The sequence below is a fragment of the Rhinolophus sinicus genome, chromosome 13 (genome assembly GCF_057876585.1).
Source record: "Rhinolophus sinicus isolate RSI-liver-muscle chromosome 13, RSI-T2T, whole genome shotgun sequence".
NCBI classification, from domain to species: domain Eukaryota; kingdom Metazoa; phylum Chordata; class Mammalia; order Chiroptera; family Rhinolophidae; genus Rhinolophus; species Rhinolophus sinicus.
The window spans coordinates 20,322,461-20,349,203 of record NC_142513.1 but is presented as its reverse complement, the minus strand read 5'-3'; the positions used below and the strand labels follow the sequence as shown (position 1 = coordinate 20,349,203).

Sequence of the window (26,743 nt, the reverse complement as noted above, 5' to 3'; positions counted from 1 at the left end):
TGAAATGGTTGGGGAGCAGAAGATTCCCAAGATGTCAAACGATTATTCCTCAGATTACTTCCTAATTTCATTGCAAAGGGAAAATCGAGTACCTTTATAATGGGGAGATCTGACAGCCACTAGCTTAACTAGTGATCAAACTCAGCAACAATTAGAGTGAGACCTTTCATTTATGACCCCTGATGTTATGTACCCTGAAGCACAAGGCATCATCTATGGTGTATTACCACCAAAAATGCCTAACGTAGGTCTAAATAAGTGGTTAAACCTAACTTCCCCTTTCTAGGAAATTCAGAAGATAGAGTAACAAGAAAAATCACCTACAGAAATTTTTACAAGAAAAAAATTACATGAAGAAGTAATCAATTACATAAAGAAATAATCAGATCTAGAATTTGAAACATGCTACAACAAAACTGATCTGATCTCTTCAAAACCCAAAATCTTGGGGGAATGAATAGGGGGAGGATACAGTTCTAGAATCAAAGAGACGGAAGAGACATTACAACCAAATGCAATACATGAACGCTGCTTAGACCTGCTTTGAAGAAAATAGCCATAAAATAATTTTTAGACATTTGGCGAAAACGGAATGTGAAGTGAGTAACAGAGATGTGAGGGCACTTAAAATTTTTTCTTGGGTGTGGTAATGTTATTTGTGATTATGTAGAGAATGCCCTTATTCTTAGATGCATGCCAAGGCATTCAGAGATAAAGTGTCACAATGTTTGCAACTTATTTTTAAAGTATTCAGCAAAGATAGGTAGACCGACAAATAGATGATGCAAATATAGCAAAACATGACCACTGGATTATTCAACTTTTCTGTATGTTTGAAAGTTTTCATATTAAAAAGTTGGGGGGAGGGTGTATATAAGGACCATGGGAGCTGAGGGTGGGATCAAGACTTTTCACTGTATATCTTTTTGTTTTGATTTTTGAACCATGTGATTGTATTAGCTACTGAAAACAAAAGCTAGCTATCTACCATCCTCTTAAATCCTTCGCAGCAATTGTATTTCTATTCTTACCCCCATCTATTCAGACATGCAACAACAAAAATATCCTGTTTTCTATCCCCTTGTTTTGAGAGGAGCTCCTCTGACCACATTTCCCCTGTGAGTCATTTGACAGTAAAGAACCTGGACCACATCATTACCAGGTGCTGAGCCACTGGCACTACCTCCAACAATATTCCCATTGGCCAGTTATCCCACACTTGTCCCCCAACCCTACCCCACCCCACGCCCTAACCTCCAGGCTCTGTTGTTCACACACTCTGTCCCTCCCCACCCACTGCCCTCCCATCCTACAGTTGGTTCCTTCAACAATGCCTTTATCAGTGTCCTGGCCTCCCCTGCTCACCTGTTCTTCAGCACACAAAGTCCAACAGTTGACTTCACCCCGACTGACTTGAAATTTAAGAGCTGGAAAGGAATTTACAGGTTAGTCTACCATGTTTCCCTCAAAATAACACCAGGTCTTATATTAATTTTTGCTCCAAAAGACGCATTAGGACTTATGTTCAAGGTATGTCATCCTGAAAAAAAATCATTCTAGGGCTCATTTCCTGGTTAGGTCTTATTTTGGGGGAAACACGGTAACTTCCCCACTCTCAGAGAAAAAAACAAAACGAAAAACCTAGACTTGACTGAAGTTACAGGCTAAGACTGTGGCAGCATCAGGATTAGGCCCTGGTCTCTCAACCTCGAGCTCAGTGCTGCTTCCACCACACACCAAACTTTCTTCTCATCACGGTGACTCCACAGTGCACAGTGTGTAATTATCAGAAATATCACAACCAAGGGATCCAATCTTTCTCAGGCTAATATTTACTAATCAGAACTGCCCTAACTGCTCCAAAATGGCTCAAGTCACAATACCTGAGATCAAATACATGCTTTGAAAGAACTTCAGTAGCTCTCAACCTTGGTTACACATTGTAATTATTTCGGGAAGCTTTTAAAAATAATAATGCCTGAGTCATAATAGGTCTTCACTGTGACCTGAGCTTTGGGTATTTAAACACTATCCAGGCGATTCTAATATGCAGCCCAAGTTTATAACCACACTTTATATACATTACTTCATACATTACTTCATACACTGCTCACTATAAACTTTGGTTGTTTCTTCAAAATTTTTTGTTTTTTAACATAAGACCATATTGCTTGTGACAAAATCAAACAAAACTATACAGAATCTAAAAGTGAATTATACCTCCCTGAACTCTATCTTGTTTTTTTCTGTCTGTGACCTTGGAATCTCTTGTACCTTTCTTAGCTTCCATGTTGTCATTTAGAAAACAAGGGGCTAACATACTTTCCAGATCTAGGGACACTATGACTATTTTAAACCTTGGCCATTTGACTTCAGTGTTATCATATTTCCCTCAGAAACTGGAAATCACTTGGTGCGAGATCTTCAACTCTTCCTTCTTCCACTAGTGGCTGTTTTCCACACCCTCATCTTCCTCCTTTCAAAAAGTTAACCCCAAGCTAGGAGTGCAAACAGAGGCTACCTAGCAATGTCTGGTTCACCTGTATCATGGCCTGCACCCTAACTTTTCACTGCTATACTTAAGGAAACACGGAGAGTCAGTTATTACAGCACTGGAACTAGGACGGCTATTCAAAGAACTGTTGGACTCAAAGATGACTTCTGCCAAAGAGCAGGAATGGGCCTTGAGATACAACAACTGAGCCAGGCAGGAAAGATAACAGATTTTTAACTAGCCTCCAACACGTGGTTCTATCTTCTCCAACTACATGCTCCCAAAAGCTTTCTCCAAGGCAGCAGTGGTGGGGTGCGGCGCACCACCCTCCTGTGAGAGATCCGCTTAGAATGATCAGAACACTTACATACCCACAGCCTTCCCCTATCTATCAGATTCTGTAACACACAACGTATGTTATCCTGGTGTCAGGCAGGGACTCTGGTCCCGCTCCCCACACAAGAACACAGGACATGGCGAGGCCAAAAAGGAACACCCACGGAGCCATGGATGGGGTTCATACCACTATAGTCTCGCTGGCAGCTGGGCTGGAGACACAGGAAGCAGGGGCCACATAAGGCACAATCCACCATCCGTGCTTGCTAACCCCACTTGCTAGCTGCAATCCGCCGTCCACTTCTCTGCCAACCAACCAACCCCCTGGCGTAGCCATGGCAGTTACATTAGTGGCCAATGGCTAACCGATAACAGCTGATGGCCACCCAGCCACAGCGGATGGCCATCTGATTACAGCTGATGGCCATCTAATAACCGAGCCAGCACCTTTCCGCGTGAGGCCGAGAGCCTGGAAACTGCTCTCTGGGACTCTGTCCCCACACCTGGTATCTGAAGACGGTCACAGGAGGGGCTGAAGGAACAAAAGCCCTGGGAGCATTACGCTCTGGGAAAGTTATTTGTAGCCCAGTCTTCAAATAATCAAAAACACATTTTCATGCAGGGAGTCTGTCCTCACACACATTCTCATTTCCAAAGTCAAATTACCAAGCCAGAGGAATAGATTTCCTCCCCTCAATCTAGCAGAAGGCACATAAAGGGATGCTAGACTCTAGGCAGTATCAAGAAACTACTTGTATCAATTAGTCCTTTAGCTTAACATCTGAAAGGAGAATTCATACAGCTACCAGCTAGTCAGTGAGGGGACCTACCAACCCTATTTATTTGGCAAATGCTAGACCTGTATACTCCTCTCCTTATTCAAGAAGTGAGGGATTGAAAACCATTTGGCAACATAAAAGAGAAACTTTGCACTTGTAATTCAGAAAATAAATCAACTACATTACTCTCAATAAATTTGATAAAATACACTGAAATGAGATATCAAAGTCCATAGACAGAAATGAAAAGAATGAGTTGAAATGCAGGTGGAAATAAGGGGAAAAAGAAAGGGAAAAATTATAAGAAAGGTAAATATGCCAAAGCAGAATTAAAATCTTTACTAGAAGGATAAAGAGCAGAATACTTAATCAGAAATGTGGGGATGACAAATTTGAGAAACTCTTCCAGAATGGAGGGGGAAAGGACAAAATAATGAAAACTATGAGAACTGATAAGGAGAGAAGACAGACATAAACTTCAATTAATTGTTACCCCTGAAACAAATAATCAGAAACAAAATTAAAGACTTTTAAAGGGAGAAATGAAAACTTTCCTGAGTCAAAGAATGTTCTGCATCTCTAGCTCAAAAGAACTCACAAAATACCAGGCAAAATTACTGAAAAGACAGTGACAACTAGATTTTTTTCTGGTGAAACTTTTAGATTTATTTCAAGGATAAAGAAAATGCCCTGCAATCACCCAGGAAGATAAAAACAAGTCATACACAGAGGACCAGAAATCAGATTTCTGCTTTGCAAGCTCAGAAGACAATGGCAAAACAGTAAAGAATTAGGAATGAAAAATAATGTGACCTACCAAGTCTGCCCTCTCCCCAGCCAAGTTATCATTCAATGTGAAATCAACATACTTTCAGATGAAAGTATACCAATCAAGTACTTTTTATAAAAATATTATCTGAATAATTAACCAAAAACAAAGACCTTGAGAATAGGGAGAGATGAAATCAGTTAAACATAGAGCTAAGTTTAAATAATTGTTATAAATATGATTAGTACGAAATACTATTTTAAAAAATAATTTTGAAAAGGAAGATCTATAAGGTACAAAATAAAAATGAACTATTAATCATCGTTTTCATCTGGGTTCTGTGAACAATTTTGCTAATATGTTGGCATTAATTTAATGGGTTAACCACCCCACATCCCCCTTAAAGGATAGAGCATTAGTCCACTCTAGACATACATATAATAGGAACCATACAATAAGTGGTTTTTTATGACTGGCTTCTTTCACTTAGCATAATTTTTTCAAGGTGGTGTAGCAAGTAACAGTACTTCATTTTTTTTAAATTACCAAATAATATGCTTTGTATGGAAAAACCACATTTATTTATCCATTTATTCATCAGTTGATAGATATTTGGGTTGTTTCTACTTTTCACTATTATGAATAATACTGCTAAGAATATTTGTGTACAAGTTTTTATGTGATGTTTTCATTTCTCTTGGGTATATATGCACTCATACACATACATACACCTAGGAATGAAATTGCTGGGTCATACATTATCTCTACGTTTAACCTTCTGAGGAATTGCCAGACTGTTTTCCAAATCAGTTATACCTTTTTACATTCCCACTAGTAGCGTCCAAGAGTTACAATTTTCCACATCCTCAACAGTATTTATTATTATCTTTCTGATTATAGCCATCCTAGTATGAAGTGGTATCTCACTGTGGTTTTGATTTGCATTTCCCTGATGGCTAATGGTGTTAAGCATATTTTCATGTTTCTTGGCCACTGGCATACTTCCTTTTAAGAAATACCTATTCAAATCCCTTGTCAATTTTTTAATTGGGATATCTGTCTTTATTATTGAGTTGTAAGAGTTCTTGCTATATTTGATACAAATCCCTTATCAGATACATGATTTGCAAACACTGTTCCATTTGTGGGTGGCCGTGGGTGACTTTTCTTCTTCTTTAGTTCTCTTCTGATTGTTCATTAATGAATGTTGTGTCATGTTTCTTGGGTGAGGATGATTTTGTTTTATAGTTTAGGACAAATTGGTGAGTACTTTGAAAAATTTTTATTGAATTCTCACTTCACAATTGTCTTAGTTTGTTCGAGCTGCTGTAACAAAATACCACAAACTGGGTGGCTTATAAACAACAGAAACTTATTCCTCATAGATCTGGAGGCTGACAAGTCCAAGATCATTGTGCCTGCATGGTGGGGTTCTGGTGAAGACCCTCTTCTGGGATGCAGACCGCCAATTTCTCACTGTGTCCTCCCGGGGTGGAAGGGGTTAGGGAGCGCTGTGTGGTTCCTCTTACAGTGGCACTAATCTCCGTCATGAGAGTTCCACCCTCATGAATCAGATGCCTCCAGAAAGGCCCACTTTCTACATCACACTGGGCATTAGGATCTTAATGTATGAATTTTGGGGGGACACAAACGTTCAGACCATAGCAACAGTGTATTTATACTAAAAAATTCTAGCTAAAGACTTAAATATAAAAAATGAAATCATAATACTACAATCTTACAGTGGATATATATTCAAATATACTTATCAGTTCATGGACTGAAAAGCTAAAGCAAATATAGGTTTGATTATGTAATTTTATTATTTTTAAAAATTTGCAGGTCAAAGTACTCAGGAGTAAAAAGGCAAAATGCAAGTTGGGAATTATATTTGTAAATGACAAAAGGTTAATAAACTTAATATTTAAAGCACTCTTAAAAATCCAGGAAAACATTAACATGCCAACAGAAAAACTGACCCCCACAAACGGACACTTATACAATTAGAAATAAAGATCATCAAAAAATTAAAAGATTGTTACATTTCATAAGTAATCAAAGAAAAGCAAAATGAAATATGCCTTTCTTCCAACATCAAACTGGCAAAGACTTAAAATAAAATACTCAATTGTGCCAAAGATTCAATGAAATAGATTAACATTCACAGTTTGTTTAAAAATGTTCATTCCCCTTAACATCTTTTTTTTTTTTTTTTTAAAGATTTTATTGGGGAAGGGGAACAGGATTTTATTGGGGAACAATGGTCAAATTGTTGTCCTTTCAATCTTAGTTGTGGAGGGTTCTGTTCAGCTTCAAGTTGTTGTTCTTGCAGTCTTAGTTGTGGAGGGCACAGCTCAGCTCCAAGTCCAGTTGCCATTGCTAGTTGCAGGGGGCACAGCCCACCATCCCTTGCGGGAGTCGAACCGGCAACCTTGTGGTTGAGAGGACAGGCTCCAACCAACTAAGCCATCCGGGAGCTCAGCGGCAGCTCAGCTCAAGGTGCCGTGTTCAATTTTAGTTGCAGGGGGTGCTGCCCACCATCCCTTGCGGGAGTCGAGGAATTGAACTGGCAACCTTGTGGTTGAGAGCCCACTGGCCCATGTGGGAATCGAACCGGCAGCCTTCGGAGTTAGGAGCACGGAGCTCTAACCGCCTGAGCCACCGGGCCGGCCCTCTTTAACATCTTAATATTAACATCTAGGAATCTAACATAATGAAATAAAGACTTATGTTCAAAGATGTTCATCAAAATATTATTAATAGGGGTGGCGGGTTTGGTCAGTGGTTAGAGAGCAGTGCTCAGAACACCAAGGTTGCCGGTTCGATTCCCACATGGGCCAGTGAGCTGCGCCTTCCACAACTAGATTGAAAACAACAGCTTGAGCTTGGAGCTGAGCCACCAGTGGGTGGCCGGATGCTCAGTGGTTACAGCGCAGTGCTCATAACACCAAGGTCGCTGGTTCAATTCCCACATGGCCAATGAGCTGCACCCTCCACAACTAGACTGAAAACAATGACTTAACATGGAGTTGATGGGCCCTGGAAAAACACATTGTTCCCCAATATTCCCCAATTAAAAAAAATTATTAATAGTGAAAACTGGAAGCTAGTTTAGGATTCAACAAGACGTGATTTAAACAATTTAAATGTATTCAAATATTGCTTCTCCATTAAAATTCATATTTTCAAGAATATTTAACACCATGGAAAATGTTCATATTTCAAAATATAAAAAGCATATAAAACTGCAGTCAGTATTTCAGTTTTCTTAATTGTGTGTATGTTTATATACACACAGGGAAAAAAGACAAAGGAAACTCAGTAATAAGATAAACAACCCATTAAAAAAGGGGCAAAAGATTTTTTTGGGGGAAAACATTTGACCAGACAACATCCAAATTAGAAAGGAAGAAGTAAAACTGTTATTATTTGCAGGTGACATGATACTATATAGACAGAACCCTAAAGATTCCACAAGAAAAACTATTAAAAACTAATAAATGAATTCAGTAAAGTAGCAGGATACAAAATCAGTATTTAGAAATTGGTGGCATTTTTATATACCAATAATGAACTATCAGAAAGAGAAATTAAGGAAAAATCTCATTTACAGGTGCATCAAAACAAATAAAATACCCAGGAATAAATTTAACCAAGGAGATGAAAGACCTGTACTTGGAAAACTCTAAGACACCAAAGAAAGAAATTGAAGAGGATACAAATAAATGGAAGAATATACGGTGCTCATGGATAGGAAGAATTAACATTGTTATAATAAAATGCCCATACTTTCCAAAGCAATCTACAGATTCAGTACAATCCCTATCAAAATACCAATGGCATTTTTCACAGAATTAAAACAACCCTAAAATTTATATGGAACCACAAAAGACCTTGAATAGCCAAAGCAATCTTAAGAAAAAAGAACAAATTTGGAGGTATCATGCTACCTGATTTCAAACTCTAGTAATCAAAACAGCATGGTACTGGCTGGCATAAAGACAGACATATAGATCAATGGAACAGAATAAAGAGCCTAGAAACAAACCTAGGAAACAAACCTCGGAAGCAAGTGTATACAATGAGATAAAGATAATCTCTTCAACACCATGGTGTTGAGAAAACTGGAGAGATATATGCAAAAAAAAGAAAAGAAAAAAATGAAACTAGACCACTTTCTTATACCACATACAAAAATAAACTCAAAATGGATTAAAGATAAATGTAAGAAATAAAACTATAAAACTCCTAGAAGAAAACACAGGCAATAAACTCTTTGACATCACTCTTAGCAACTGCTTTTTTTTGGATATGTCTCCTCAGACAAGGGAAACAAAAGAAAAAATAAACAAATGAGACTACATCAAACTGAAATGTTTTTAAACAGCAAAGAAAACCATTAGCAAAATGAGAAGATAACCTACTGAATGGGAGAAGATATTCGCCAATGATACATCCGGTAAGGGATTAATATCCAAAATATATAAAGAACTCATACAACTTTACACCAAAAAAACAAACAATCCAATTTAAAAATGGGCAGAGAAACTGAATAGACCATCTCTCCAGAGGACATACAGATGCCCGACAGACATATGAAAAGATGCTCAACAGCACTAATCATCAGGCAAATGCAAATTAAAACCACAATGAGATATCACCTCTCACCTGTCAGAATGGCCATCATCAATAAATCATCATCAACAAGTGGTGGTGAGGATGTGGAGAAAAGGAAACCCTCATGCCCTGCTGGTGGGATTGTAAACTGATACCGTCATTAAGGAAAACAGAACAGAGATTCCTCAAAAAATTCAAAATAGAACTACCACATGACCCAGCAATTCCACTTCTGGGTATTTATCTGAAGAAATCCAAAACATTAATTCAAAAAAATATATGCACCCCTATGTTCACTGCAGCATTATTTGCAATAATCAAGATATGGACGTAACCTAAGTGTCCATCAACAGACGAGTGGATAAAGAAGATACAGTACATATGTACAATGGAATATTTCGTAGTCATAAAAAGAATGAAATCTCGCCATTTGTGGCAACATCCCTGGCTGACACCTTGAATGCTGCCTGTAAGAGGCCCTGAAACAGATGACTCACCTAAGCTGTGGAAAATGTGCCATAATAAATGTATGTTGTATTAAGCTGCTAAATTTATGTTAATTTTTTATGCAACAATAAATAATTAATACAGTCTCCTTGGAAATCCTGCTGTATATTTACTTCCTTTAATACTCTTTGGCAGTTTCTTAAAAAGTTAGATACTGTACCATACAACTCAGTAATTCTACTGCTATGGATTTACCCCAAAATAAATGAAAACATGTCTACACAAAGACTTGTACAAAAATGCTTATAGCAACTGTATTCACAATCATCAAAACTGGAAACAATTCTAATGTTCATCACAGGTGAATGGATAAGCAAACATGTTATATACGTACCACAAAACACTACTAGGAATTAAAAAGGAATGAACTACTAATACATGCAACAACATGGATAATTATCAAAATCATTATACTGAGTAAAAGAAGCTAGACACAAAAGAGAATATAACATATGAATGCATTTATATAAAATTCTAGAAAATGCAAAGCAATATAGTATAGGTGGGGCTCTGGGAGAAACAGACTGCAAAGGAGTAGAAGAAACATTTTAGGGAGATGGAAATTTTCTGTATCTTGGTTGTGGTGGTTGTCTCATAATACATACTATAAACTAATAAATACACTGTCAAAACTTAACAAAACATGTTTCACACTAAATGGATGCATTTTATTACATGTAAATTATACCTCATTAAGTTGACAAAAAAATCACCTTCTTTGTCAAGCTTTCTTTAACTACATCTAATACAGCTGATTCCATTATTCTGCCTTAGTCCTCAAACAGTATTCTACAGATAAATTACCCAAACTGCAGAGAAGCAAGGGCTTCCTGAATTCTACAGTAGCTAAAACTTACAGAATGTTATTAAGTGTCAGGCGCTGTTCTGAGCACTTTGCATTATTACCTTAATTGGTCCCCCAACAGCCCTATGATGTAGATTATATTACCCCCATTTGAAAAACGAGGAAACTGAGGCACTGAGCAGAAACTTGCTTAAGGTCATACAGCTCACAGTAAGTGGCAGAGCCCTGATCTGAGCCCAGGCAGTGGGATTCTGCAGGCTCTTCATCACCATCCCACTCTATCTCAGACCACTTGAGTCTCAGGTAAAAGCATCCTCTCAGCTCACTAGAGACTGATAGGTTCATTCACTCATTCAACAAATATTTACACAATGTATGTCAGGTATTGTTCTAAATGCTAAAGACAGAATGGTGAAGAAAATATAGACATGGTACGTGCTTTTATGGGGCTTACATTCTAGTAAGAACTTAGGTTTAAAGTGCAGGATTCTCAAATCAAAATATTTGTCCCCTTATTAATATATTTCTGCAAAAAAAAGGTCACAAGTTGAATAATGGTCAGAATGATTTAACCAGGTAGAGCAGGAGTACCCAAACTTGTCTGCACTTTAGAATCACCTAAGAATCTTTTAAAAATTCCACAAAGCCCGGGCCATGCCTCCAGGCTAATTAAATCACAATGGGTGGGGGGAGGGGGGTGAACGGAGGGAGACAAAGGCATCAATGGTTTGCCAAGATCCATAGGTGATTTGAATGTGAAGATAAGTTTGGGAAATCACTGAGCTCAAGTTTATTCATGGTGATGAGAGAGGTATAGAGATGTACACTTGCCCTTCTCTGAATCAGAGACTTGCAAGGTAGCTTTGATTTTTCCCCCCAATGTTATGAATGCTGAAAACACCAGAAAGAGGGTCAAATAAATATTTTCTTTCTTGGATTTATCCATGCCTCTATTCTCCTCCAGAACCATGGGCAACTGAGATACTGATCTTTTCCTCTTTTCCTGGTACTTTCCATTAACCAATAAAGAATTCTTCCTTATTACATACATCCAACATAACTGATAAAGACATGACTCAACTTCTTTTCTATTAAGCAGATCTTAATTCAGTCACTTTGGGTCCAATCCAAATAAGCTTGCCAAAGCAAAATACTCTACAGACATTGAGATCAAAACTCCTTTTTTAAAAAGTAAAGTCTATTTATAATTCAATCCTTTGTTAAGTAGAAATCAAGTCTTTAAATAAATCAAACTTGCATTTGTGTTCTATAGAATCAACAGACCTGTTTAAGAACTCTTTGACCACTCTCAGAAAAGATAGTTAAAGGTTCAGTAGGACCCCTCTCCATTCCATCCAGGACCTAAACAGAAAGGAAAAAGAGCAAAGAGGAAGAAGAGAGAGATCAGAAGAAAGTCCAATAAACCTATTCAATGTAAATTTTTCTGACTGCCCAAATTCATTTCTACCACTGTTTCTGCTAATTGCACTCTGGAATGAGTTGTAAAAGGCAAGAGATTATCTACAGTCTCAAATTCAGGGTTTTTTTGTTTTTGTTTTTTTAAACAAGGAAAGCTTATCATAATCGCCACAGAAGGTTTTTCAAAATACATCAGTAGTGATTACATAAGGGTGCTCATTTTATAATTCATTACCCTTATGATCTGTGTACTTTGCATTATGTATGTCACACTTCAATTAACAAATATTAAAAAACAGATACAGTTGTCCTAAACAGAAGCCCTGAAGGATTCTAATTAAGTAGGGAGGAGAAAGTGTCCCATAGAGGTTACATGATTTGCCCCTAGATCACATATGTAGTTAGTTACAGACTTAGTCTTTCTTGTTATTTTCCTATTCTTTCTGTAAAACTGTAAATATGCTGATTATACTTTTTAATTTAACATTTACTCTCTCGCTTATACTCTGAAAAGTATTTTATTACAAATGACAACTGTAAAAACAAACAAGCAAACAAATAAATGGAAAACACAGATGTCCTGCCCCATCGCAGCTGCTGCACCATTCATATAAGGAAATTAAATTAAATAAAGCCTAATGCCCATGCAACGATTTCCTAACCTCAATACCCACTTTTTAAAATATTTTCTATAAGGCGAATGTCAAATGATTAGTAGTGAAATCAACTAGGTGATCTGGAGAATAGACTAGCATTAATTATAATAATGAAACACAGGGTAATAAACTAGAAACAGAGCTAGGCTGAGCATGGCAGGGTGTGCCCCGAGTTCTAGTCATAATCTTCCCGTAAAGTTGTACGATTTGGGGCAGGACACAATCTCTCTGGGCCTAAGATTCCTAAATTATAAAATGAATCACTAAGCTAGAGCTAAACAGAATCTCAGGTTCCTTCTAGGCTTAGAAAGACTCAAGGACTATTTATCAGTAATTTTAATTATTATTCTATATGCTTTCACTTTAACAAATGCGTATCTCTATTCAAATGTTTTAAGTAGCTTTGTAAAATAAGAATCCTTGAATTCCGAGGGTATCTGCCTTATAAACCTAAGTCTGGATATTACACTTACAGTACTTAAGAAATTAAGTTGATCTTTTTATCACATAGCCTTAAATATTTCAGGATAACTTACAAGGAATTTTAGAAGTGTCTAAATAAACAGCTAAATGTGAACTGTCAAAGACAATTTGCCATGGCACAACTAAAGCAATATCCAATCCAATCCTCCCTACAACCTCTCTTGAGGTTCTTATAGAACTAGTACTTGCTTCCTGTTCCCAAGTCCAGGATTCCAAGGGAAAATTTATGCAAACCTCCAGCAAAATCACAGAAATTTAGTTCCCTGAAAGGATCAATAAAATACCTGTCAAGGAGCCTGGCATTTCAATACTGGAACAACACTGGTTTGCTCTTGGTAGGGATAACAGACAATTTAAGAGATTAGGGAATATTAACATTAACTCTTAAACTTCAATCCTGACATTTTAGTGTAAGAAATGAAAGGTAAATTAGTGAAATATGAAATCTGAGATTCCTAAAACTAGTACTCATCCTAACACAGATATAGTTAATAATTTAATCATGTACATTACAAACCAAAAGAATAAATCAGAAGCTCAATGAGATTTTTCCCACCTTGTTCGATACCACAGTACGTGTAATAAAGTAAAATTTAGAGAAAAACTACTTTGTACATAATGTTCTAATTATGAACACCACCATGTTCTTTCGATCATAATGAAGCTACAATAAAAAAATATATGTTTGGAGTACCAGTCTTTGAATCCATGCTCTAAATATACAAATAACATCGAAAAGTTGACCAAATCCTACAATTTAGGAACTAATAAAAAATTGCCTAAAAATAATTTCCCAAGAATCTGAGCAGAGTAAGAACTAAAGAGGCCTTGGCAATAATCTGGTCCAATACCCTTATGGAACAGATGGAAAAATTGAGTCTTGAGTGAAAAATTTGTCCAAAGCTTCTTAGTAGGGAAGTCTTTAATTTCTTATGTGACACTTCTTTACAAATGAAATACTTAATTTTAAAAGAACTAGAAAGTATATATACAATGATCATGAAGGTTGTCTTGCCATATGACGATGGAAGACAACTTTATCTAAGAATAATGGCTTTCTTCCTCTATTAAATTTCTAACAATAATTAAATCATGAGACTTGGACTCTAAGAAGTCCTTAAACCATCACTCTAAGAGTCTGCAAACTTCTGCAGGATCTTAACATATTCATAATGACAGTGTTGTCAGGATTTTTTTTTTTTTTTTGCTTTATGCTCTCATAATTGTCACTTTTTAAATCAAACACTGAAGTCCTAAGATCAGCTTTCAAGTCCTATAGCTACCATTTCATCATTATTAAAGACCCAACTTGCAAAGAGCAAACTTGCAGACAGAACTGCATTAAGTGAATACAATTATCCTTATGATAATATTTTCAAACACAGGTATAGCATTCAAAATGACTTGGAACAACTAGAAAGGCATTTTCTTCAAAGTTTCAAATTATTTAAAAATTAGAAAATCTTATACTATGCTTATCCCTGAACAATGAAAAAGATAATATTTTTATCAGAAAAGGAAACTCAATGGCAAGATAAACAGGTTCATTAATATTAAAAAACAAATATCTGCCCAAGTTGCAAAAAAAAAAAAAAAAAAAAAAAGAGAAAAACAAAATTAAGGTTAAAAAAGCAATAATAATAAAACAAAAATATAGAAATAAAATTTAGAAGAATTATTAACTTCAGTGAGGTGGTGATAACCTGGAAGTCATAAAGAAAAAGATCAACAGACACGATTAAGTAAAAATTAAAATAGTCTGCCAAAAGAAACTGTGAAGTCAAAAGCCAAATGGGACTGGAGGAATACATTTTTGCACCATATGACAAAAGGGGTTCTCCCAAATACACAAAAGCACCTGCAGATTGATTAAAAAGTAAAAAAAAATTAACAATGCAAGAGAAAAATAAGGACTGGAAAAGGTGATTTGTGGAATAGGGAATGCTTATGTCTGACGAATATATGCAACTTATCAATGGTCAGGGACATTAAAATTAAATAAGAAAACACTTTTCACCCAGTTGATTGGCAAAAACTAAAAAAAATACTTGTTATCCAATGCCAGTGGGAGTAAGAACTGCAACAACCTTTATGGAAAATAACCTGACAGTTCATAGTACTGAAATAAGCTTATCCTTTAACCAATATTTGGGAATTCATCCTGCATAAGTAAAAGCTCCATTTCTTAAAAGTATATGCACAAGGATGTCTATGCTTGTGATGGGGGGAAAAAAAATCAGAAACAACCTGGATGTCTGAAACTTATATAAATGGAATATTATGCAGCCGGAAAAAGGAATTCGATATCTATCTAATGACATAGAAGAAAATACATGATATCCGATAAAGTAAAAAAGTAGAAGTTGTAGAATACATATGGCATCATGATAATCTTATGTAATAAGAGAAAATGAATCAGTACGTATATCTGTGTTTCTAAGAGCATAGAGAATAATATGGCAGAAACACTAGGCTATATACTTGGGTAGTTTGCAGGAGAGGAACTGGAGGATGGGTGGTAGGCTTTTTCTTCATGCATCTCAAGTGATGCTCAGTTGTTTCAATTAGCCTATACTGCTTTTGTGGTTTGATACTACACTTGATCTTAGCCAAAAGGCTGAGAAGCGATGCTTTTGTGGTTTGAAAAGAAAATACTATTTGAGTAAAACAAAAAAGAAATGGATAAGAAAAAAACCTTTAATAGGAATGACAGAAAAAATAATTATTTAAAAGATTGGTCTATTAAAAAACAACCAAATGCAACACTCAGAGGACAAGGAATAAAAAAAAATTCTGGGTATTTTTTGTGTAGGTACGTAAAACAACTTTTATGAGTTTAAGATCTACTTGTATTTCAAAAAGAAAAATAAGCTTTTGATTCAATAGCTTTATGTATTTTAGGTTTGTCTGCTTAGAATGTTTGTTTTTTTTCCAAAAAGCAAACATGTTTTAATAACAAGATCCTGTCAAAGAAATGCCCCATTATATATTTATAATCTGTACCATTGTTTTTGGTTAAATTATGTTTTATTTTAGCTCAATTTGAAATTTATCTGTTATAACAATGCACCATTGTTTGTTACACTGAATAAAAATTTTAAATGCATAGTACAAACTTAAAAGAAAAATACTAAATCTACACTGAAAAAATGGTCAAATGATATGAAAATTAGTTCAAAGAAAATTGAAAAAATGCTCATTCTTGATAAAAATTAAAAACATATTTGCTAGTCACAAAAGAAAGAAAGTGCAACTTCACAATGGACAGATCTAGCAATCACAACCATAACCCTGTGATCCAAGTTACCATCAATAGTGGGACAACCAGACATTTCCGTACCTTGTGATATCATTCAACATGAAGAATATTTATTATTTTTACCAAAATGTTTAACTAGAATTTAATCAAGTCTTTAACATCTAACCATTTCTTTAGAATCTAATCAAGTCTTTAAACCTTCCAATTTAGGGAAATAAAAGGAATAAAGGAACAAGATAAATGCCACAAAGAAAACAATCAGATAAATCCAGAATGTGGAACATTCAACAAGAAAACTGCTCTGGTCTCAACTAATCTAAACGCTATGAAAAAAAAAAAAAAAGGTGAGGGAGCAAACAAGAAATGGGAATTGTTGCAGTTTAAAAAAAAAACACACACAAAAAAACAAACAAAAATAGTAACAAGCAAATGCAATGCATGGCCCTTAATTTGATTTCACTTCAGACATTTTGGAGACAATTGGAGAAACTTAAATATACCACCTACTGATAATTTTGTTAGATGTAATAATGGTATTGTGATTATGTAGGAGAATCTCCTTATTTGTAAGAGATGGATGCTAAAATATTTAAGGCATAGTATCATGATGCCTTTATTTTAAAAAGATTTAACATAAGTGTATTTATTAAGCATATGGCAACAAGCTGAATATAGGAGATGGGCAAAAGGGTGTTTAGTGTGCTACTTCTGGTGGGGTTTTTTTTGGTATGTTTGAAATTTTTATAATAAAACTTTAAAGTATAGCCCCTCCCAAACGGTGAAGTACAACTATTATACTGGAAGAAAAAAAAAAATGAAACCCAATATTAACTAGTGGCTAGTGGCAATATAAACCGGTAGTTGTTCTAAAGAATACTTTGACGATATGGCTAAAAAGTGGTATCTTTAGACTTAATTGAATCATTTTAGGAAAAATACTTTAATAAAAAAACTGGGGGAAAAAAAGATGTACAAAGAGATATTAGTTACAGCAGTACAATTTAGAATTGCAAACCAAAAATAAAAACAAACTCAAAATCACCCAAATGCCAAATAACCAAAGAGTATTTAAACTTTGGTGATTACGTACCCATTAAAAAAGATAACTATATATACAAGTGGAAAAATGCATCAATATATCGCTAAATGAAAAAAGACAATAAAAACTATACGAATTAAACTTTGAAAGACTATACGCATATGATAATGACTAGGAAGTTATGTTGCTTATTTGTCTGTAATATTTAAACACAATTTTTAAAATTTCATGAGGAAACATACTCTTGAAAAAATATGTACAATGCAAATCTAGACTCAGGAAGAACTGCATAGGCACAAATAAGAAAAAGCACCTGAGGACTACTGTTAACCACAATCTAAATGAGTATTCACAATTTGAATACAGTCCTACTGCAGACAAAAAGTCAACATAACTATTAGGTTGGTGCAAAAGTAATTGCGGTTTTAGCAATTATTTTTGCACCAACCTAATATCATTAAAATGGCAAAGAAAAAGAGTGTATCATTGGCTTGTACAGTACAGAATCTTCCTCAATTCTTTCCATTAGTCAGATATTTTAAAAAGACATGGAAAAACTGAAAAGTGTTCAGAGAAAAATCAAAATGGAAAAGAGGTGATTTTAAAATATGAAAGAAAATAAAGAGCAACATGATTACTACTGAAATCCATGGAGAGGCTTTTGAATAGAGACTCTAAAAAGCTGACGTATCTCAATACCCACAGATGACTGACCAGGACGCGAATAAAACCCTCAAAGTTTGTTGTTGTGGTGTTTTTGTTGTTTTATTTTTGGTTTTGCTTTTTACGTAAGAGGGATTTCTTGAGTGTCCTGGTGAAAAGTTACTGGCATAGGCAAATGAGGGAAGCTGGGTGTGTTAAACGATCAACCATCTGCTTTTCTTTAGGGTGTCCACTTATCCATGATTACCCGATCACAAAATCTCCCTAAGGCTTGAATCAGTTATCCACCATTTCAAAATTCTGCAGTGCAATCTTGCTCCCACTCGGAAACATTCCAATGTCCTAGATCTGGCATCTAGGGCCCCAAGAAACTACTCTGGCTTTAATCTCTCCACCACTCCAACACACCAGCAAACCAGACTTCTCATTATTTCATTTCCTAAATATTCCTTATTTCTATGTCCATTATTCCCTATTTCTTCTCTCCTTAACTCAACTTGTTGCAATCTAACTCTTTCTTTTATTTAGTAAATTTTAATTTAGTACCTCTGTATCATCTCTGTATCATGTCGCCTGTCATGGGTTGAATTGTGTCCCCTATGTCTCAGAGGGAACACGGCCCTGCTGACACCTTGAATTCAGGTTCTAGCCTCAAGAACTGAGAGAGAATGATTTGGTGTTTTAAGTCACCCAGTTTGTGACTACACCTAGGAAAGGAATCCACCACCTTCTCCATGAAGCCTTCCCTGATCCTCTAAATGGAAGTGATCTCTCCTGAATTCCCACAGTATTTACTATATCATTTGAACCACCCTTTCCCTTCTTTTTTCCCCTCTTTTGATTTATGTTCACATCGCTTCCCCAGATGAATTAGTTTCCTGAAAGGCAGAAACTAATTACCCATCAACTGTATATGTCTCTCAATGCTGGTAGGCAGGCAACATATACTGACTAAACTAACCAAATTTCTCTCCACACGGGGCCGCGTGGTGGCTCAGGCAGTTAGAGCTCCATGCTCCTAACTCCGAAGGCTGCCGGATTCCGACATGGGCCAGTGGGCTCTCAACCACAAGGTTGCCGGTTCAATTCCTCGAGTCCCGCAAGGGATGGTGGGCAGCGCCCCCTGCAACTAGCAATGGCAACTGGATCTGGAGCTGAGCTGCGCCCTCCACAACTAAGATTGAAAGGACAACAACTTGACTTGGAAAAAAGTCCTGGAAGTACACACTGTTCCCCCAATAAAGTCCTGTTCCCCTTCCCCAATAAAAAAAAGATCTTAAAAAAAAAAAAAATTTCTCTCCACACTTACTTACTTATTCTAATCTCAGTGCTTCCGAGTCATCTCCACATACCACTGAAGAATTACACCTTAAAGAACTCAGTTAAAGGCTCATTTTCTTTAGGAAGCATTCCTAGATTCAACTCGACTTATATTAGTTATATCAATATATTTCACACTGATATGTGCGTGCATGTACATGCACACACTGCTGCTAACTAATATCTACAATGAGGAAGAAGAATGTTTAACAAATCCATTATTTAGGGTCTATTGATCTGAATCTGGGCAGATGCTGGTTTGCCAGCTTCTCACCTTTACTGGTATTTGGTCGTTAACCACAGTGTCTTTGAATTTCTCCAAGTGTTTGAATTTTTAAAGTCTGTATTTTATAGAAGGGCAACCTTACTTCCATACAACATTTAAAATTATGGCAAAGGACTTAACCTAATGAATAATTTCCCTCAGTAAAATCCAAAACAGGAATTTGATTCACAAATTTGCAACTATTTCTTCATATGAGAGACAGCTGCTGTCTGATTTTTAGAAAATGCACATAAATGGTACTATGGAACTAAAGCAGTTTCATATTCAATGGTTCAATATCAGTAAAGGAGCTGGTTAATGGGAACTTCCCTTGCCTGTGTGTGTGTGGAAGGGGGGATTTGCAGCTGGTTAATGCTAAATACAATCCTAAATACCTATCTGAAGTATAAATACCCTCTGAATTCGGTGATCAGTAACAGTATTAACTGACATAGCTTTTCCCCCCCAGCTTTATTGAGATATAATGAATACAACATTGTGTAAGTTTACGGTGTACAAGATGGATAATGCATATATGGAGAAATGTATAACAACAAGGTTAGTTAATACATCCATATCCATCACCTCACCAAGTACCATTGTGTGTGTGTGTGGTGAGAACATTTAAGATCTACTCTCTTAGAAACTTTCAAGTGTATAATACTTTGCTATAGTCACCATGCTGTCACCACATTAGATTCCCAGGAACGTATTCATCTTATAACTGGAAGTTTGCACGCTTTGACCAACATCTCCCCATTTCCCCCACCTTCCAGCCCCTTGCAACCACCATTCTATTCTGTTTCTGAGTTCAGCTTTTTAACTGACATAGTTAATATTAACTCATCATTAATAGTCTAACTGACATAGAATATACAGTTCTTCACAAGTCAAAGAAGATGTGGTTCTGGCCTTTTGCTTTATAGGCTTTACTCGTATATATAAAATATAGTTTATCACCAAATTCTAGGGCTGCATTACTCCCCCCAACAAAGCCATAGTACTCCATTTATGCACATATTTATATATACCTCTAGTTGTTTATTAATTAACTCAGTAAATGTTTACTGAGCTCCTAGGCAGCTGCCTTAAATCTTTTTAGAATAAGGTGACTTAGAAAAAGATTAAATTTTTAAAAATAAACAAATGTGCCAGACAACACACTAGATAGACATTGGGGCCAGAGGGAAAGAGGAACAGACACAGGCCCAGCCTTCAAGGAGCACCCAACCTAGTGAAGAGGGAGAGGGTAAACTCGTTCACATCTCTCCTTTCTCTCCACGCCGTTCCTACACTTCACGACCAGGCTTACTTTCTGAATATACAGTTTTAATTATGTCACCATATGACCAAACATTTTCACGGACTCCCCATTACTTAGTTGATTAAGTCCTAACTTCCCAATTTGAAGAAGGATTCCAAGCCTTCCATGATTCGGTTGTATAGTACGCAGAGACTAAGAACACAAGCTTTGGAATCGGACTGCCTGGACTCAAGCTCTTTCTCCATCGATTGTTAGGTCTGTTCCTCGGTTTCTTTATCTATAAAAAGGGATAAAAAACAGTGCTTATCTCAAAGGGTTGTTGTGAGGTTTAAATGAAATATGTATAAAATGCTTGGCACATTATCTGGCAAATAGTGCACAAAATGTGAGCTACTACTATTATTGTTGTTGTGGTTGTTCAATCTCCATTTCCAGCCTTAACTCCAACAACAACCCTATTACAATGTTATTCTTCAGCCAAACTGGACTCTTTACTATCTCCTAAACACCCATTTCTACAATCTTGCTTTCACTCAGTGTGCAAAAAACTGTCTCATCTCCAAGTATTACGATCCTAACCATTCTCGGCAGCCCCACTCAAAGGCCACCTTTCAGGTAGCATTCTCGATTATCCCAGCTCTATCACACATTACATACATTCCACACGACCCTTACACCTTGGCTAGATTCATCTTTGTATCCTACAGGTTCTAGACCAATGTACATGGTAGGACTCAATAAATGTGTGACAAATTAATCAATTCCTAAATTTTCTCTCTGTCATCCAATTGCTTTCTTGGAAAACAGCTCTACATCACAAGTAAAAAGAGCTCTTCTCTACTATTTCATAAAACTGGCCAACTAATTTTCTTTTCTATCACCAATGTGGCAATTTCTAATGTAGTACCCAGCATATAGTAGATGCCTAAATAGCCAGTGCTTTGAACTGAATTTCACCTCATCTTTTAATTTCAATTATTTTATTCATTATGATCAAGTATGAGTCAGCCTTAGAAACAGATTTATTTTTTACCTGCCCACAAACTCATAGATGTCAATTTCTGGCAATTTTGACCCTATCCCAATCATTTATTGCTTTAGGAGAGATAATATTTAAAACCTCAATAAAGTGAAAACCAGAAAATTAAATGCCTACAGAATGATAAAAGTAAATGAGCAAAGCAAGTGAGTAGTGAGGACTGCATAGAAAACCAGGAAACACACATCCCACTTAAAAGCTTTGGCTTTTAATGTAGTCCTATGAGAGAATATGGGCTTGGTGTTGACAAATCTGAAATTTGTATACATTTTTAAGACATTAAGAAGATTGTAGGAACCAAACAAAAGGTGTCTGCAGGTCAAATTCAACCACAGGCTGCATCTTGTGCTACAGAAGTTCTCTGTAAAAGAAGTGCTGAGGTAGAAGTTCCATCCCAGCAGACAGGCTAAGGCAACAGCTACTAAAACTAATCGACTACCTGGAAGCATCTCCTGCAGTACTTAGCCTCGTCTCAACCACTGTTTTGACCTGAAAACCAAATTAATTCTACGACTGTGTTCAGTATATTGACTCCCAGCTTAGTGCTGGGAATCGAAATGAACAATGTACTAAATAACAGCTAACATTATCAAGTATTTTCTAGGTGCCACACTGTTCTACATGTTACATGAATTAACTCAATCCTCACAACGATCCTATGAGATAAATACTATTATCCTATTTTAAAGATCAGGAAACTGAGGCAACTTGTCCAAGGTCACACAATTAGCAAGCAGTGGAGCTGGAATTAGGACCTCAGAATCCACTAAAAGAGCTCACAATTTGAAAACAGAGACCATTCAATAAATGGTGCTGGGATAACTAATTATACATAAGGGGAAAAAAATGAAAATTGGCGCTAACTCACACCATACACAAGAGCCAATTTGATCTAAATCAAAAACAAATCAGTAGAGACTCAAGAACATAAAGAATAACTTCAAAATCTTGGGAGAGGAAAAGATTGATAAATTCGACTTTATTAAAATTCAGGACTTTTTAACAAGAGAACTTAGAGATTAAAAAGATCAGCAACAAACTGGGAAATGACACCTGTAATACATGTAACCAACAAAGGATTAATAATCAGAAAATACAATCTTTTGAAAAAGACAACCCAATAGAAAATTGGCGAAACAAGTCCCAGCATAGTCTAAGCTCTGAAAACCTGGCACTATCACAGCTGCCACACAGCAGACCCCAAAACAGACCTTGGCATCACTGACAATATAAAATATTCAGGGGTCTATGTCATGCCTCAGGTACACAGAGTATGGGGGACCCAGGCAGAAAGACAGAGCCCAGATGGTTTTTCTCTATCGTATAGGAACTGGATGGCAAACCAGAAGTTGAACATCCACATGCAGACACATAGATCAGGGACTGGCAAACGTCTTTGTTAAGGGTCAGATAGTAAATATTTTAGCTTTGTTAGCTATATATTTTCTGTCACAACCACTCAACTCATCCATTGGTAGTGTCAAAGCAGCCAAAGACAATATGTTAGAATGTGCCAGTGTTCCAATAAAACTTTATTTACATAAACAGGTAGTAGGCCAGATTTGACCTATGGGCCATAGTTTGAGGACCCCTAATATAGACAGCTGTGATTTCCCTACACTCTAGGAATATTTTCTCTGTCCTTCCCTGCCTTTTATGTCTGCTAACACTTACCTCTAATTTCCTTAAGCAAAAACTACACCGCATTTGACAGCTTTGCAATGGTTTCCAAAAGTCTTTATTACTCTACCAAAAAACATCTTCCTTATTGTCTGTGAGAGTTCTCACCTCATTTTCCTTTTATATTTTTTTAACCTCTTTGACAGCCACTATCCCACACTAAAAATCTGAGGAATTCCCTTTCTCATCACTCACAATGTCAATGATCAACACCTGAAAATTCTGATGCTGTTCAATGTTCAAAGCCTCTGCCTTTGTTCAAGCCCTCATTACTTCTTCCCTGCTCTCCAGTCCACCCTCCTGAAGAATATCCATTTATCTCCTAAAAATTAAACCTCATCATCCAGTCCCCTCCTTGAAGACCTCCAATGCCTATCAGCTAAAGATCCAGTTCAAACTCCTTAGCAAGGTCCTTCACAACCAGATTCCGACCAACCTTCTCAGTCTCACCTTTGACACCCCTCTCCCTCTCCTCCCTCCATCCCCCCATGGTACCATTAGGCCTTCCTGCATTAGAAAGACCCAGAACAAATGGATCATGTTGCTTTATATATGGATGGTATATACATATTGAATATACACTGAAAATCTTATTGCTATGAATGTCCTCACATCTTTTGTTGAAAGTCCTTTTTGATTATATGGGAGCCCTATAATGTCTCATGACTGATTTGCATAGCTTCCCTCAGAGCTCTCCCACAACCCATGTGAACTTTGAACTCTTCTCTATTGTTATTCAACTTTAATTAGCTTGATCATGATAGAGATCCTGGATCTCTACCACTGTTCACTGTTTTGTTTTGTTTTTAGTTTTGTGTGTGTGTGTGGCCCTTTGCTGTACATACAGTAAACACCTAGAAGAGAAGGAGCATCTCTTAAAACTCGAGAAAGTTAGAAGTCAAAAGGGCCCTGAAGATAACTTCTTCGCACAAATGGAGGTGGGCTATAGTAGAAATTATCAAATAGCTGGTTACCTATACATTTTTTTTGTATCCCTCTGAGTCTTTGAAGTGACAAATTCATTACAGAAACTAAATTAAGAGTTCTTTGATATAAACTGCCATGCTTGACTTTTTAACATTTTTCTCCCAGCTAGCAAATTCCTCTAAGGCAGGAGTATGTTGAATGAGGCAGCGACCTGAGTTCCAGTAACCCCCTCTGCTACTAACTTTTAAGATCTTGAGAAGTCAACTTTACCTTTCCATGTCTCAGCTAAAATCACTACATCATCTGAAATCATAACATGATCTCTAAGGCCTCTGTCGTTTTTACACATTCATTCCTTCTTCACCATTCTTACTGGCTTCAATAACTTCTTTCTGATGACCTCCCCAGGTGACCCAGCTCTTAAAACAGTGGGCTGTCCCCTTCCAGGGAAGACACCTTGGGTCACCGCCCACAAACAGCCCGGTCCCTCCTTTTAAAGATACACACAAACTCTTCAAGTTGATGGAGGCTTTCTCTTTTAGCCAACCAGTTCCACTCTCTGCACCCCTTTTGCTGGCCAGCTCCTGCACACAACCGCAGTCTCCCTTTTTTCTCTTCCTTATCAAACTCTTCCCTTTTTGTTGCACCGTCCCCCCCCCCCCATAGAGAGTGGATAATCCTGGGGGCATCTATGTCCTCAGGCCCGTAGGAATTATACGGTCTTGTAATTCAGCCCCGCGACTCCAAGGACTGCCCCAATCTGATACCTGCGTCTGTACCCAAAGAGCCCCCATTCCTAATCAACCCCTTCCTCTTCACCCAAAGAAGTGCCACAGCCCTGACAGCTTGAACTCGGACCCCACGCCCCTCCTGGGTCCTACCTGCCCTGGGGTCCTGAACACCACCCACAGCCTAACCCAGTTCCAGGTCCTGCTCACTCAAGTCCCACAGACCCCGACCCCGGTTCCGTTTGGACCTAGTATCCCTAGTCCACGACCCCGGCCACGACCCCACGTCCGGCTCCCGCCAGTTCCTCGGACCTGGAACGCCACCCCATGCAGACCCCGGCCGGCCCTGCACTCCCTCAACGCCCCAGACCCGGCGTCCGACACCCTCTTCACCCCGGCCGGGCCTCCGCTCCCTCCAGCGCCCCCGCCCGCAGGCCCGGGGCCCGCTCCCCAACATGGCGACGAGGACACGAGCACGGCGGGCGGGCGGGGCGGCTCCCGGCCAGGCCCGCACAGAAGCCGTGCCGCACGGCCAGCCGGCGCCATTTTCCCGCGCCAGGCCCGGGCGGCGTCTCCTTCCAGCGTCGCCAGCCGGGCCGGGACCGTGGACGCCCGGGGGGCCCACCCCTTACGGGCCAGCGTCGCCGTCACCTCACCTGAGCGCGGCCCCAGCCCTCCCGGGCGGGCCTCGGAGCACCGGCCCGGGCCGTCCGTGCCCGCGGCCCTCCGTGAGTGCGTCCGTCAGTCCTCGCGTGCGCCCGTCTATCCGGCCGTCGGCGCCCGGCCGCCAGCAGCCCGACCCGGCAGGGCCTCAGGGAGCCGGCGGGGAGGGGGATGGGCCGGACCGGGCCGGGGAGGGAGGGGGAGGGAGGGAGAGAGGGAGGGAGTGCGGGAGGGGGCGGGGCGGGGCGGACTAGGGGTGGGTGGGGCTGGTCACGTGACCAAACGTCCCCGAGCGCGCGAGGCGGAGCGCGCACCGGCTCACTTGGGTGCAGACCTTAGGGCCCGGACCGGGTCTGTCTCTCTGTCTCCTGGCGCTGCACTATCGCAAGTGGCACCTGCCCCCACTTCAGAGTCCCTGTGCAGCCCTATAGGAAGCCTCTGGCTGAGTGTTCTTGGGCAAGTCAGTTCTCCAAGCCTCAGTTGACCCATCTGAAATATGGGGATAATAATGCCAAAGAGGAAATGAGGAAGGCATGGAAAGCACTTGGTACAATGCCTGACACATAGTGTCGTAAGGTGATAAAGATAACCTTTAGTCTTTATTATTATTTGCCTATAAGTCCTTCTCTTTCTTTTCCCATCACCATCACCCCAGCAAGCTCAGTAGGTGCCCTCCCTGCTCCTCAAATGTAGTGGGGCCTCTCCAGCACCGGACCTGATGCCTGTCATACAGGCCTGGATTCAGATGTGGCTTTCATTCTTGGTAGCTGTGTGATTTTCTTTGTCTCTGAACCTCAGCTTCATCAGCTGTAAAATGGGAATTAAGGGTCTGTTATCACAGAAGACAGAAGATGAGCAGATGGATTGTAAACTGATTGCAAAGCTCAAGAATACTGGTCTCATCTAAGAAAAGGAGTCTTTCATTCCACAAATATTGAGCACACACTGTGTGCTTGGCTCCCCTCCAATCTATTCTCCACCCTGCTGTCAGAGTATGTCAGTAAGTCAGAAATCTGATCATGTCCCTCCCG

General features: G+C 38.3%; 1 protein-coding gene and 1 pseudogene across 8 annotated transcripts in view; both read right to left on the bottom strand.

The window, feature by feature from the left end:
* The window catches only part of NCOA6 (nuclear receptor coactivator 6), an 85,661-nt gene extending 59,722 nt beyond the window's left edge, over positions 1–25,939 (bottom strand). For 5 of the 8 annotated variants that reach the window (XM_019733538.3, XM_019733567.3, XM_019733577.3 and 2 more), the window contains exons 1-2: positions 25,706–25,896; positions 11,592–11,669 (exon numbers count right to left, since the gene is read on the bottom strand). The gene's annotated coding sequence lies outside the window, so the exon portion shown is untranslated. Of the gene's footprint in view, positions 1–1,365; positions 1,428–11,591; positions 11,670–25,705 lie in introns of all 8 variants that reach the window. The other 3 variants (XM_074318005.2, XM_074318006.2, XM_019733554.3) reach the window with 3 other exon arrangements.
* Positions 15,408–15,494, bottom strand: LOC141568416 (U2 spliceosomal RNA; annotated as a pseudogene).
* Positions 25,940–26,743: the final 804 nt, after the last annotated feature.